Here is a 13731-nt window from a genome sequence, read left to right as displayed (position 1 = left end):
TGAGGTGGGAGGGGAGCTGGGGTTTCTACATCTTCTGATTCTAAGTAAAGAAACTTACTGTCCCTTTCCCATGGATTCCTGGATTCCTGGGCTCATCTCAAGCTCGAAGGCTAGAGGTCTTCCCATTGGAGATACCTGAGACCAGGGTTGAAGCCCAGACAGAGTCTTGGGCAGAGAAATAGGGAATGTATTGTGGAGTCTCCTCAGCCCTCCCCCCCAACCCTGAGTGGAGGCCCCATCTCTATGTAGGGAGAGGGGCTTCCACGGAGCGTGTTGGCGGCTGCAAGACATTGTAAGGAGAGCATTGGGATTTGAGAATAGGAGACCAAGCTAGCGGGGTACCGGGACTATCGGTGGGGACTGGGACTAGCGGGGGACGGGGACTTGTGGGCGCCTGGGAGCTGGAGGTTGGAGGTTTTAATGTCTCTTGACAACAAATGAATCACAGGCAAATGATGTGGAAAGGGCGGTGAAAATAAAGACGTGTTATTCAAGGCCCCAATGTGTCTGCCGAAAGGCGCTGAGCGGGGAGGAACCCAAGGCTTCTTAGGCCGGATGGTGTCTGTAGGTGGGGGCCCAGGTAGAGTTCCTGTGGGGAACAGCGAGGTGATGGCTCACACACATCTCCCGTCACCTTCAGGGTGATGTGAAACAGCAGGTGGTCAACCACAACCAGCCAGCCCTTCCCCCAGAGCCGTGGAGCCCTCCAATCCCCTCAGCTCCTTGGTGAATCCCCCAACCCTTCCCTAAGCTTGCTGTAGCCGCTACTCAGACACGTGACACACCCACCGTTCCTCAGTACCTGCTCTGCCCCGTCTCTCTCAGCTCACGCCCCGGCTCTGTCCTCAATAGTAGCAGCAGGGACAACGAAGTTTCATTTTCTGCCTACATCTTAGGACCTAGAGCAACCAGGTTGGACCCAGCAGGGAGTCTGGGAGAGTACTGGGCCAATCCCCCTTGCTGTGGGCTTTCTGCCATCAAGAGAGTGAAGCTCGCATCCTTGGTGCTAGGATAGGAGGACTGAGCTGAAGAGGCAGACATTCTGAGTGAAGGAACCCATAATCTCTTGTAGCCAAATGCAGGCTTTGGTGAGTCTTCACCCTGTTTCCATGGTGTTAAGAGGTTTTAATGAATGAGAAAAACGTGTACACTCATATTGCCCTGCAGCCCCATTAACTGCTTCCCCTTTATATTTATTTATTTCGTTTCTCCTTTCCATTTCAGAAAGGGTCTCTCCATACAAGCCGGCCTTGAACTTGGAACTGTTCTGACTGCGGCTCCCGAGGGCTGACGTCACAGATGTGCACCAACCATGTCCAGCTCTGAGTGTGTCCTCTTTTTTTCTTTTTTTCGGAGCTGGGGAGCGAACCCAGGGCCTTGCGCTTCCTAGGCAAGCGCTTTACCACTGAGCTAAATCCCCAACCCCTGAGTGTGTCCTCTTAACCCCTTGCTGTGCTCCTATGTTTTTAAACAGTTTCCATCACAGGGCACATACGGCTCTGTATTCTCCCACGATGCCATATCACATTCATAAACATCTTTTTCACAGCTTCATAATTTTCTACTAAGTGGAAATACCGTACTCCACTTCATCATTTTTCCAACTGCATGTTCATATTCAAATTATTTCTAATTTTCCGCATTACGAATAGCTCGACGTTGAGCGTGACGGTGTACATCCCTAACTTTTGACAACAGAGACTTGGCTCAGAGGTACACTTGGGTGGGGTAACTCAGCAACGGGGGCTGGGGAAATATCTCTCATAGTTCTCACCATATACTGCCAAGCTGACTTCAAAGGCGGTCTGCCACCGCTAACAGCAAGCACATGCCACCGACCTCCCTGGCGTTTGAAATGGCACCCGCCTTCTCTTTGTTTGATTGGCATTATTTCGAGCGCCTTCGGGGTGAGCATCCCCTGACTTTGTGTGTTTCCTCTTTCCCTGAAGAGTCTTTTTTCTGTGCTTTGAACTTCATTCTACTAATGCTTTGGGGCTGCCTATCAATTTGTGTGCTCTCTCTGTGGGAAAGGTTTTTAAACGCTGTCAGCTGAACGACTGCAAATCTCTCCTGCACATTCTCTCTCCTGCACATTCTCTCCCCTCTCAGGATGCTGACCCGGCACTACTTGCTCTATGTCGGTTTCTGCCTGTTCCTCTCGGCCTCCCCCCAACCCCCAGCTTCCATTCTTCAGCCTATTGGTTTTATTTGGTCCCCACTTCTGGGCTCCAGAGCACGACTGTCTCCTCTAGATCTTCGAGTGTCTTCCAGGCACCTCAAACCATTCCACATTTCCCCACAAACCTGTCTCCCCGTGGAATTCCCTAATTCACTTCAGTACCTTTAGTTTGGGGCTATTTGGAGAAGGGAAAGAGGAAGTGGAGGCTATCATTGGTCTCTAAAGATTTGTTTATTTTCTTTGTATCAGTTTGCCTGCATACATTTAAGTGCAACTCCAGTGTGCCTGGTGCCTGTGAGGTTAAGACATTGGATTCCTGGACCTGGGTGATAGGCAGGGGTTAGCAGTCATGCAGCTGCTGGGAACTGAACCAGGGTCCTCTGGAAGAGCGGCAAATGCAGCAAGAACTTTTAACTGATACGCCCTCTCTCCAGACTCAGGCTAGTGTCCTTAGAGAAGCAGGGTCCTCCCAATCTTCAGCCCAGAGGAAGAGGCCAGGGAAGGGGATGCGAATGCCAGCTGCTACGTGACTCAGTTTCCCTGCTTGCATAGAACTGATCTCATCATTAGAACTGATCTCAGGTCTAGAGAGGTGAACAGATGTTGAAGGCAGATGACCAGCCACTCTACTAAAGCAAACGCCACCACGACACTGACCTTGCCAGCTGCCTCCTGGGTTCTTTCTAAGGGACCTAGGGCTTAAGGTCAACGTCATAAAACTGCGTTGTCCCTACAGTAGCCACAGACATAAGGACCAGCCAGAACTGAAATATGTTGTAAGTCAAATGTACACCCTGGATTTCAAGGACTTGGTAGGAAAAAAGGAAGACAATCGTTTTCTCTTTTGGTTATATGAGATGACACTCCCAATGCATAGTAAGTAAACATACAATTAATCATCTATTTCTGAACGTGTAGGTATGGCCACTAGAATATATAAAGTTGCACGTGCTGCCTTTACTCTGCTTCTACTAGATGGATCCGGTCTAGACCATCCAGCAGGGGAAACACGGGCTAAAAGCCAAGGAGCCAGTGATGACCCAATGGATTTGAGTACCAAGCTCCCTAAAGATATGGGCCAGGCAAAGCACCCACTAGATGCCTGCAGACTCTTAGTACCCAGCTTCCCCCACACGAAGCAGAGCAATACGTTTGCTGGGAAATTCCTTCCAGCCTGACTTGCTTCTGAGCTGGAGCTTAGCTTCCTGGAGTCTGCCCTGTGCACAGCTCCAAGGGTTACCCTAGCTTTCTATCTCCTCGAAGCTCACAGGTTAGTTCTCCAACATTCCTCTTAGACCAGGTCCTGCCTCTCTTCAGCCTCCTTTCCAGAAGGCTGGAGGCGTCTTTCCTCCTGTCTGGAGTCCCCAGTCCCAGCCACTTGAAATTCGTCTCAGCCTACCTACAAGCGTTAGGGGTGGAGGTGAGCTCACCTTGACCCTGGGCCTCCAAATACACCACTTGAAGCTTAGGTACATTTTGTGCTTGCTCCATGCCTAACCTTTTTGTCCACTGGTCGGGAATAGAAAGGGAAGAGAAGTGGGTAGAGAGGAGACAGGCACACTCCATTAGGCACCCTTTCTCCTCATTCCTGCCTGTGCCCAGCTGAGCCACGGGAGGGCAGGGACTAGGCCCATCTGCCTGCGCAGCCTGCCCCTCCCTCCAGCCTAGCTGACTCCACCTCTCCCAGGTCCTGGCGGGGATCCTAAGGCTCCAGGCAAGTGGGGGGAGGGGAGCCACTCCTACTTTCCCAGCAACTGCCACTGCCTCTTCCTGTTTTGCTAAAACTCTGGCTCTGGACCCAAGTGGGAGGGGGACATTGCCTGTAGCTCCTGCCCCCCAAAGGTCAACCTGGTTCCCTTGGCCCTCTTAGCTGGTTATTTATAACCCCCTAGGCCCTGCTGAGGAACTGGCCCTCTCCTCCCTCAAATGTCAGCAGCTGTGGCCATTGCCCTAGGGATGAAGCCAGATGCGCAAATCACTCCAGATGTGCAGTGCCACATTTTGGAGAAGAAGCCAGGCGCCTTCTACAGTTCATACCGTGTCCCTTGAGTCTGCCCCAGGCTCCCTTCAAGGCCAAGAAAATCCCTGAGTATCTCAGGAGGGTCAGAAATGTATCAATGTTTCTATTTCGCTAACCTTCCTAGGCTACTTTGTATACCCCAGAACCTGCTGGAGTAAAGACCCTCCAGACTGTTTGATTCACTTGTAAATATTCGTTCAGGACTCATCTGATACCGACTTTGTGGGGAGACACAGACTGAGGGAGACAGAAGAGACAAGAAAGCGCGTCCTTCTGTTCCTGACGTTGGCATCCACACTCCAGCCTTAGCACAGCAGAGCATGCGTCAGGCACTGTGTTCAGCACTGCACGTCCTGATCGCCACAGCCCTAATATGGCAGCACTTCTGGCCCCCGTCTACAGAGAGGGAGCCAAGCCTCCTCCAGGTTAAACAATTTGCCTTAGATACTGGAGAAGAGACCAACTCTAAGCCAGGCCTCCAAATCTTTACTCTTAGCTACAGTACAGCACCTCCATGTCTTTCCACAGTCCTCTATGTATCCTCAAATGCTCAGGGAAACTCCGGAGCCCTAGTTTCAGGGCTCCTAAAGAGGTTGTCTATACTGAGCCTCCCTTACGGTTACCCCATGGGCCCAGCAGGAGAGAGAGACCTGGCAGGGTAGGGACTGCTAGACTCACCGTTAAGCCTCTCCTCTGATAACCAGGGCCCAAGGGACCAGTGATTCTGATCCAGCCTTCCTTGATCCAACACTCAATGGCCTGATGAACTGGTGGAGCCCGCTCTGTAAGCCACTACCTCCTCTGTTGCCCACGTTGCTGGCATCCATTGCTGTTGTGGGCATCCTTCTGAACTGTGGGTTCTTTTTGGATGATGATGGCTTCCTCATGGTAGGTGGCTGCTTATCCTGCCTCTGCAAGGGTTTCCTGAAGTATGCGACAGTAGATCTTTCTGTGAGCAGATGGAGAAGAGCCTCTCTTTGCGGCCCCCATTACACTGACACACACAAATACAACTCAAATACACACACACACACACACACACACACACACACACACACACACACACGGGGAAGAACAAAAAGAATGTCCCCACTGGGCAAGAAAACCTCTCCTCTCTCCTACATTCTGAGGCCATGGCCCACAAAGAGGAGATCTGTACAGAACGGTCTTTCTCTCCAGTCTATGCAACCACTAGGAACAGAGGGTCATGCTGGGAGATATGACAAGGCCAATGTCAAGTAGGCCAGTGGGTGGACCACAGTGTCCCTGCAGGGGCCCACTGGAGCGAGTAATTGCAAACTGGATGCAGAAAGGTATTTTGCAACTCAGATGGATTCCTTCTCATGATTAGAGTATGGCCCAGTGGCTGCCTCCCTGACCGTAATCTCTCCTGGCACTGGTGGCTGGGGCCGGGCTGCTGGCTTGTAGAAGTACTGACCTAGAAGGCTGGAGCAGAAGTCCCCCCGCCCCACCGCTTGTTGGCCATGTCACCCCTGGCAAGCTATCTCCCCTCATGCCTCAGTTTCTTCATCTGCAAGGAATGGTGTGGATTAGATCAGGAAGCCTCAAACTGAACTGGATGTTCCAAGGGCCTGAGAGTTTCAGAGCATACTGGGAGGACTAGGAGGGTTTCATAGCTTTAAGGTCATGTCTGGTCAGGAGGCTTTGCACATTAGGTGACCTTATAAATCTCCTGTAGCTCAAAGAAGCAGACTCTAGTGAAAACAACAGTCAACACTATGAAGTTTTGCTGCTGTGGGACCGACTTTATCAGAGGGCGGATGGAAGACAATTTATTTTGTCATAGTTCCTACCCGTGATTATTATTTTATTGCCCCATTATTGCCCTGAGGATGGGGTGGTGCCTCCATTTGCTTCATGGTGAAGGAGGTCCTGGCCTCAGGGGTCCTGGCTCACCTCGGGGGCTGGGGGTGGGGCCGAGCTAGCAGAGCAGGGAGGGGTGGGAAGGGCCTTCTCTGGTGGGTGAGTCCTCTTGGCAGGGGTGACTGGAGTTTGGCTAGATGCGCTTTGGCATCAATTTCTGGACTGAGAGAGTCTCTTCCCCCACCCACCTTCCTCCCCTACTTTCCCAGCTCAGCTACTCAGCCTGGGGACTGCCCCTTCCCGACTTCCTCCTCAGGCTCCCTCCAGCCCGTGCCAACCTCATTCTTGAGCCTCACTAATCTGTTTGCCACCCCTCAGCTCCCTAGCCTCGCCCTTGCACATGCCTTTCTCCCTACCTGGAATGTCACCTCCACCCCCACTGATTCACACTTCTAGGCTCCCTCAAAACCCAGCTCAACTCAGGACTTTTTCCTGGATCCTGGCCGCTTTCAGCTCTGATCTCCTCAGACCCGAAGCCTCTCCTACCTGCCACGTACTCATTAACACTTGGGATAACAGAATCGGAAAGTGACAAAGTGACTTTAGACTCAGAGAAAAGGAGCAATGACCCAGAGCAAGGCACTCATGCAGTAGAGGGGAAACTGAGACCCAAGAGGCTGTGACTGAGCCAAGATCAAGTAAACCAAGAGATATTTCGCATAGCTGGCTTTGTGAGAGGTTCTCAAGTGTGCTGTGTGTGTTTGGTTTCTTCAACACATGGTGGTTTTGTTTTTATATGTAATGTTCTTTATCTCCACATTCCTCTGCCTGTGTGTGTGTGGGTGTGTGTGTGTGTGTGTGTGTGTGTGTGTGTGGGGTGTGTGTGGGGGTGTGTGTGTGTGTGGTATGTATGTGTGTGTATGTGTGGTATGTATGTGTGTGTGTGGTGTGGTATGTATGTGTGTGTGTTGTGTGTGTGTGTGTGTGTGTGGTGTGTGTGTGGTGTGTGTGTGTGTGTGGCTGGTGTGTGTGTGTGTGTGTGTGTGTGTGTGTGTGTGTGTGTGTGTGTGTGTGTGTGTGTGTGTGTGTGTGTGTGTGTGTGTGTGTGGTGTGTGTGGGGTGTGTGTGTGGTGTGTGTGGTGTGTGGTGTGTGTGTGTGTGTGTGTGTGGTGTGTGTGGGGTGTGTGTGCGGTGTGTGTGGTGTGTGTGTGTGTGGTATGTGTGGAGTGTGTGTTGTGTTGTGTGTGTGGTATGTATGTGTATGTGTTGTGTTGTGTGTGTGTGTGTGTGTGTTATCCAGGAACTATAATAAACTATCATACTAGCTCAAACACTGACAAAGATTCTAAAGCTTACACCGGGGCTGGAGAGATGGCTCAGTGGTTAAGAGCACCGACTGCTCTTCCAGAGGTCCTGAGTTCAATTCCCAGCAACCACATGGTGGCTCACAACCATCTGTAATGGGGTTGGGTGTGTCTGAAGACAGCTACAGTGTGCTTATATACATTAAGTAAATAAATAAATCTTAAAAAAAAAAAAAAAAAAAAAAAAAAAAAAAAAAAACTTACACGGGCACTGTTCAAGCCACCCGATGACACGAACTACAAGTCGGTGGTGTGAACGTTCGCATATATTATTCATTGATTTCTGACCAGCTGCATGTGTGAAGTAGGTAGCCAAGATCTCGCTAGTTCGAAGAGCAGGAAACAGAGGCGTAGACAGCACCCAAGAAGTTCACGTCTGATCTGACCTAGAACTTAAGTTTCCCTCCTGCTCTCAGCTCAGGATCCTGATAGCCACAATGCTTCCCTTTCCAACTCTTTCCTTATGCTTCTTGTGGGGGTCGTCGAGGGGTAGCCTCTGCTAACATTTGCAATAGTTTCCTGTTCACTTTGGGGTTGAAGCCACTGTCCCTGGCTTCCTGCCCCTCCCCATCCTGTTCCAGGGTCTTCTCCCTGTGTCCCCCCACCACTTTGCCAGCACACAGACACACACGTATGTTCAGAACTGCAGGTGTCTAGGGCAACAGACCGCAAGACAAACCACATCACCTTTGTTGATCTGGAGGGAGGTGAGGGGAAGAGGGAAGAGACTTGGGTAGTTCTCAGGCTGTTCCGTTCCCCCACAGTCATTAGCCCTCCCAGCCTGAGGTATCTGGAGGGATAGCCATGGCCGCACTGCCTTTGTAATTCAACCATTCCGCTCTAGCCTAGAGACATATAACGCTTCTTGTCTCAGAAGGGGAACGCTAGAGTGGGGTCTCCCTGCATGCTTGCCGAACCCCTAAGCCACACCCCCACCTTACCTGGAATATTCATACAGCCTGTTGATGCTGCCTGTGCCATGTGTACCAGAGGAAGATGGAGGACAAAGACGAGTCCATGCGTTCAGGGAGACTGGTTATGTGGAGTGGCAAACAGAGATGAACAGAAACTTCGAGTAACCAGGCTACACCGGAGCAGGAGCCCCTGGCACGGCTTCTCTACAGTTTGGCGCAGTCACGCAGGCTCTGAATCAGACACACTAGGATCAGGCCAATTGCTGGCTCTGTGGCCTTGGGCAAATTGTTTGCTCTTTCTGTACTCGGCTTCCTTCACTGCAGCATCTGTGCCATAGCGAGGTGTAAGCATAGGTTCCTGAGCAGCACAGGACACACAGGAGGTTTATTTATGTGTGCATGCACGCATGCACACAAGCATGCATGTGTATTTGGGTAGAGGTGTCAGAGCCCCTGGACCTGGAGTTACAGGCAGTTATGAGTCACCTGAGTGGATTCTGGGAACTGGACTCAAGTCCTCTGCAAGGACAATGAGCACTCTTGACTACTGTGTGTGTGCATGAGTGTATGTGCCTGTGTGTGTTTGTGTGTGCACACACATGCACACACATGCACTCCTGCATGCTTGGTGTTGGATGTGTGTAGGTGCATATGTGTACAGTGCCGGCAAACACATCTGCAGGTGCATGAGGTTAGCAGGATGTCCTCCTTAATGGCTCTGCTCTTTATTTATCTATCAAGGCAGGGTCTCTTGTTGAACCTGGAGCTAGCCAGCCACCTTGCCGACCACCCTCCTCCAAGAATCCCGCCGACTCTGCCTCCAGAATGCTAGGGTTACAGGCAGCTGCCGTGCCTGCCAGCTTTTATATGGGCTGTGGCTATTCGAACTCCCCTCCTCACGCCTGCACATCAAGCCGTCCCATCTCCCAGGCCTGCTCCTTCTACTTTTATTTGTAGTCCCAGGAAACCCTTTATTTGGAGTTGAGGCCTTAACCTACCCTGTTAACCCGTTGGAATTTGAACCTGGGCTCAACCTAATTCCACATGATGCTGTCCCCTGAGGACTCCTGGGGTGGCCTTGGGGAGTGAGGACACCCTGGTTGGCCTTGTGATACACGTGTGAAAAATAGATGCAGGTTGGGGAAGACTTGTAGCTGCAGTCAGCCCCTGTAGAAGGCTCGCACAGGTGCGGTCTCCAGTGCCCTGACACTGAGGGCTTTCTCCCACTTTGAATCTCTGCCTTAAGTCAGCTCCCAACGGCATTTGCTGAACGAGCAAATGGCCTGTAAGTTGTTGAGCAACTTTCGTCAGGTTTTTTCACTTTTACGGGCCATACTCCATTTATGAGCATAACAAGCATAATTAAGAATACGAGGTGGGGGAGGGGAGCTGGAGAGATGGCTCAGTGGCTGAGAACACTTGCTGCTCTTGCAGAGGTCCTGGGTTCAGTCCCTAATACCCACACAAGAGCTCACAACCATTGGTAGATTAACTACAGCTCCCATGGGTCTGACGAGCCTTCCTGGTTCCAGGGCAGACAACCTCTACTGTCCTCTATGAACACCATATACATACATGCATGCAGACCATATGCATAATATAAAAAGAAACAAATCTTCAAAACATAAAAGAAGAATGAGTGGCCTCATATTTGTCCGAAGGCCAGAATGAGGCTTTGGCAAACACTTGGTAAGAGGTAGCCGACCAGGGCAAGAGGAAAAGAAAAGGGAGAAAGAAAAGGATGTGGGGGCTTTAAGGCAACAGAAAACAGAAAGGGGCATGCAGGCTTTTCGTTGTCCAGAGACCCCTGGTTGGGGGAGCTTTGAAGGACTCAGGGCAGATCCTATAGGGCCAATCCCTCCCCACCCCTTTTTCTTTCTTCCTTTCTTTCTTTCTTTCTTCCTTTCTTCCTCTCTTTCTTTTTCTTTCTTTCTTCTTCTCTTTTTTTGGTTGGCTTTCTGGTTTTTTGGCTTTTTTGAGTCAGAGTTTGAGATAAAGTGTAGCCCTGAATGTCTTAGAACTAGCTCTATAGACCAGGCTGGTATTGAACTCATAGAGATCCACTTGCCTCTGCCTCTGCCTCTGCCTCTGCCTCTGCCTCTGCCTCTGCCTCTGCCTCTGCCTCTGCCTCTGCCTCTGCCTCTGCCTCTGCCTCTGCCTCCCTAGTGTTTGGATGAAAGCTGTGCTCCTTCACTGCCAGGCTCGGAGCCTGTCTCTTCTACCTGGTGTTCAGCTGAGCAGGCTATGAGAAGTCTGGATTCAAGGGCTTTTGAGAAAGCTCCCATAGTAACCACCATAGCAAGAAGAAACATGCAGTTTTCTGTCCTATATCTCTAGAAGGCTAACATATGCCACTAAGGAACATGGGACTTAGCAATGGCTTGGGAATCCATTGTGAGGCAGGGGATGTTGGAGTCCTAGGTAATTCTGGCAGCAGGAAGGCCCCGGTTCAGCATCCCAGAACCATACAGCACATGCTGGTTTTCCTCTCTGCCTATGTTTTGCAGGCAGTGATCCCTGGTGTGAGCCGAAAGCCTCAAGTGAGCATTGTGAGCATTGGGTGGTAAGCACTGGGTGGTGAGCAAAGATGGTGGTGAGCATTGAGTGGTAAGTATTGTGTGGTGAGCATAGATGGGTGGCCACGCATCCTTACTCCAACCACTCAGGGGTTAGATTAAAGAGAAAAGGCAGCTTCATGAGCAAATACATGAATACCAGTAGAAATGAATGATCAAGAAATTCATCACAGAAACAGCTTTAGGAAAGGAAGGCAGGTACGTGGGGGGCAATGTACGATGATAGGAGGAGAGAGGTAAACAAGGGCGATTGGGGAACTCTTGTGAACAGGTTCGTTTGATTTTTTTTTTTTTCCTGAAGGCTGTAGGTCTCGAGGGAAGCTTTGGAAGCAGAGTGCTCTGGTTTGCTCAGTTAATGAGCAAGTGTCTGGAGGAGTCAGGATGGACAAATCACTGGACAGAGGGTTTATCAGAGACAGCTAGCTGGAGGGAGATCTTGGAAGGTCTTGAATATTCATGACCCCACGAAGAACTCAAGAGTTTGAATTCTCTGTGAGAAACAAAGCACTGCTGGGGTAGCGCTTTCAAGCCTTTTCTTGAAGGCTTGCGAGAAAGAAGAGATTCAGACTGGTAGACCAGATGGCTGAGGGTCGGTGTGACTAGGAGAAACAGTGCTGGGATGGAGTCCTTCAAGGAAAAGAGGAGCCTTCTGGCTGCAGAAACCCTGAAACATTTCAGAAGGGGTCAAGGGATTTCAACAACAGAAGGGAGAAAGGCAGGGCGGGCATTTACTCTGTAGGGAGTGTTTTAGGCCAAGGCAAGGAGGTGGGTAAGGACAAGAACAGATGGGAACAGCTAGCAGACAAGGGTTGGCTACAGTAATAATAATAGTAGCTACCTCTGAGGAAAGTACCAGGAAAGACAGGGCAGGGATGTGTGTGGTACCACACTGCAAAAGGCCATGGATGCTAGGGAAAGTTTGTAATACCCATTAACAGGTACAGAGGGGTTAAACTTAGCATGAACCTGTGAGCCAAGCTGTTCATCAGTGGCATGGCCAACATCTCTCTAGGCCACTCTTGACTCTGGCTTCCAAGATAACACATCTCCAGGTCAGCCTCAGTTTCCCTTTCTAAAGGTTCTTGGAGTTCCTAGGACTCAGAGAGTCCACTGGAACCAGAAGGAAGCTGCCTTTCAGTGGCCAGCACCTCCCAGGCAAGGGAGCCTGGTGTTCCTGGTGGATGACCTCGCTCCCGTCCCAGTTTTCTGACCTGCCAGATTGCTGGAGGCGACGGGGCTGACAGGCCAGCCAGGAAGCACAGTGGGAAGGTCCTCAGCCCCTGACCCTTGAATCTGACCTCCTCCCATCTAAGAGGAGATTGGGGGAGAGGCAGGGAGGGCTCCAGTGCAAAGCCAGTCCTCAGCTGAGTTTATTAGCTGAGGGAGGGCTGGAGGCGTCTGCATTCCGACTCACAGACTAGAACATTTCTGTGATCCGCTGTAATGCACTGGGGGACACTGGGCACATTGCTGAAGTTTGACTCATAGGGACCAGGAGGGGGGGCAAAGGAGGGTCATTGTGGAGGGAGAGGAATGGAAGAGGAAGAGGAGAGGGTGGAAGGAAATCCCTTGAGAAATTTCTTTTTTAAAAGTTTCAAAAACTGCATCACCCCCACCCCCTTTTTCTTTTAATAGGAACAGACTGGACCCTTCTGCTCCCCTCAGCAGACAGTGGGGAGGGGGGAAGGGGTGCCACTGGGGTTGGACTGGGCAGTGTTTCAAATCAGACCCTGAAGCGTTCCTGAGGCGAGTCCCGCTTGAGTGTGTGAGGGGGTAGGATGGGGCGGTGGTGTCCGTCTGGGATTTCTTGCTCGGGACTCCAAGCGTGCCCTGCTCTGCCTTGTGTGTAGCGCTCCCCTCGTTGACTTTTAAGTGTGTAGATGTGGGCACAGGAGTCCTTCCCCGAAGCACAAACCACCCTGGCTTGTGTAAACATGGATGCACACTCGTGTACGCTGTGTATGCACGGGTGCGTGCACTCAGGTATCTGGGTTTCCGGGAATTGTGCGCGGGGCGCAGCGCCGCGCGGCGGCTGGGGCTTCGGCGGCCGCGCGCCGGTCCGGCTGCGTCCCGCGTTCCGGGTTCGGCGCTGCCTCCCGGGCGGTGAGCCGCGCCCCGCCGCGATCGGTGTCTGCCGCCAGCCTGTGTGCCGCTGAGCAAAGCCCGGGTGGTGTGTCCCAGGGCCGCCAGCGCCGGCCCCCTCCCCCCCCTTGGCCCGCTCTCAGACTCAGATAAAGCATTTCCTTCCATTGTCATCCTACCCGGCCGGCCAGGCTGCCAGGGCCCTCCCCTCCCGGCCCCTCCCTTCCTCTCGCCGTCTCACAGTCGCTCTGCAGCCTCCGGCGACCGGGGATGTGAGGCCGGCGCCCCGGCCCCCCGCCCGCCATGAGCCCCCCGGCTCTGAGGGCCCCGGCCCCTGGATGCACAGCCCGGCGCGGGGTGAGTACCGGGCGGCCACCCCTCCCCGCCCGCCCGCCCTGCGCGCGGCACCCTGCGCTGCCCGCCCCGGCTCAGGCTCCGGTTGCAGCTGGGTCTCCGCCGGTCCGGCTGGCCAGGTCCTACGCGCGCCCTGGACCGCGCCCGCTTGCTGGGGCTCTGGCTCGCTCGCGGCCCGGGCTGGTTCCGGGGCCGAAGGGCTCCGGCCTCCTGCGGGGCGCCCACATCCGCCCGCTCCCGGGCAGCGACAGGCCCCGGGGAGGCAGTGGGAGGCCCGGGGCCGCCTGTGCATGGGCCGGGCGTCCCGTCACCCTCCTCCCCGGGATCCCGGAGGCACGGCCGGCCGCCGAGGCCCAGGAGGGGGCGGTGCTCCGGGGCGGAAGGTTTGGAAGCGGGAGGGCAAAGGCTAGGACCCACT

The 13731-nt window shown here is 52.7% G+C and overlaps 1 protein-coding gene across 3 annotated transcripts in view; it reads left to right on the top strand.

Moving 5' to 3' along the window:
• The first annotated feature begins 13009 nt into the window (after positions 1-13009).
• Positions 13010-13731, top strand: part of Hdac7 (histone deacetylase 7) — a 38344-nt gene continuing 37622 nt past the window's right edge. Inside the window, exon 1 of one of the 3 annotated variants that reach the window (XM_032885704.1) lies at positions 13010-13316. The gene's annotated coding sequence lies outside the window, so the exon portion shown is untranslated. The remainder of the gene's footprint in view (positions 13317-13731) is intronic. The other 2 variants (XM_032885697.1, XM_032885711.1) reach the window with 2 other exon arrangements.

Source organism: Rattus rattus, chromosome 1 (genome assembly GCF_011064425.1).
Source record: "Rattus rattus isolate New Zealand chromosome 1, Rrattus_CSIRO_v1, whole genome shotgun sequence".
Taxonomy (NCBI): Eukaryota; Metazoa; Chordata; class Mammalia; order Rodentia; family Muridae; genus Rattus; species Rattus rattus.
The sequence above is the reverse complement of the archived record's forward strand: the minus strand, read 5'-3'. Positions and strand labels throughout refer to the sequence as shown.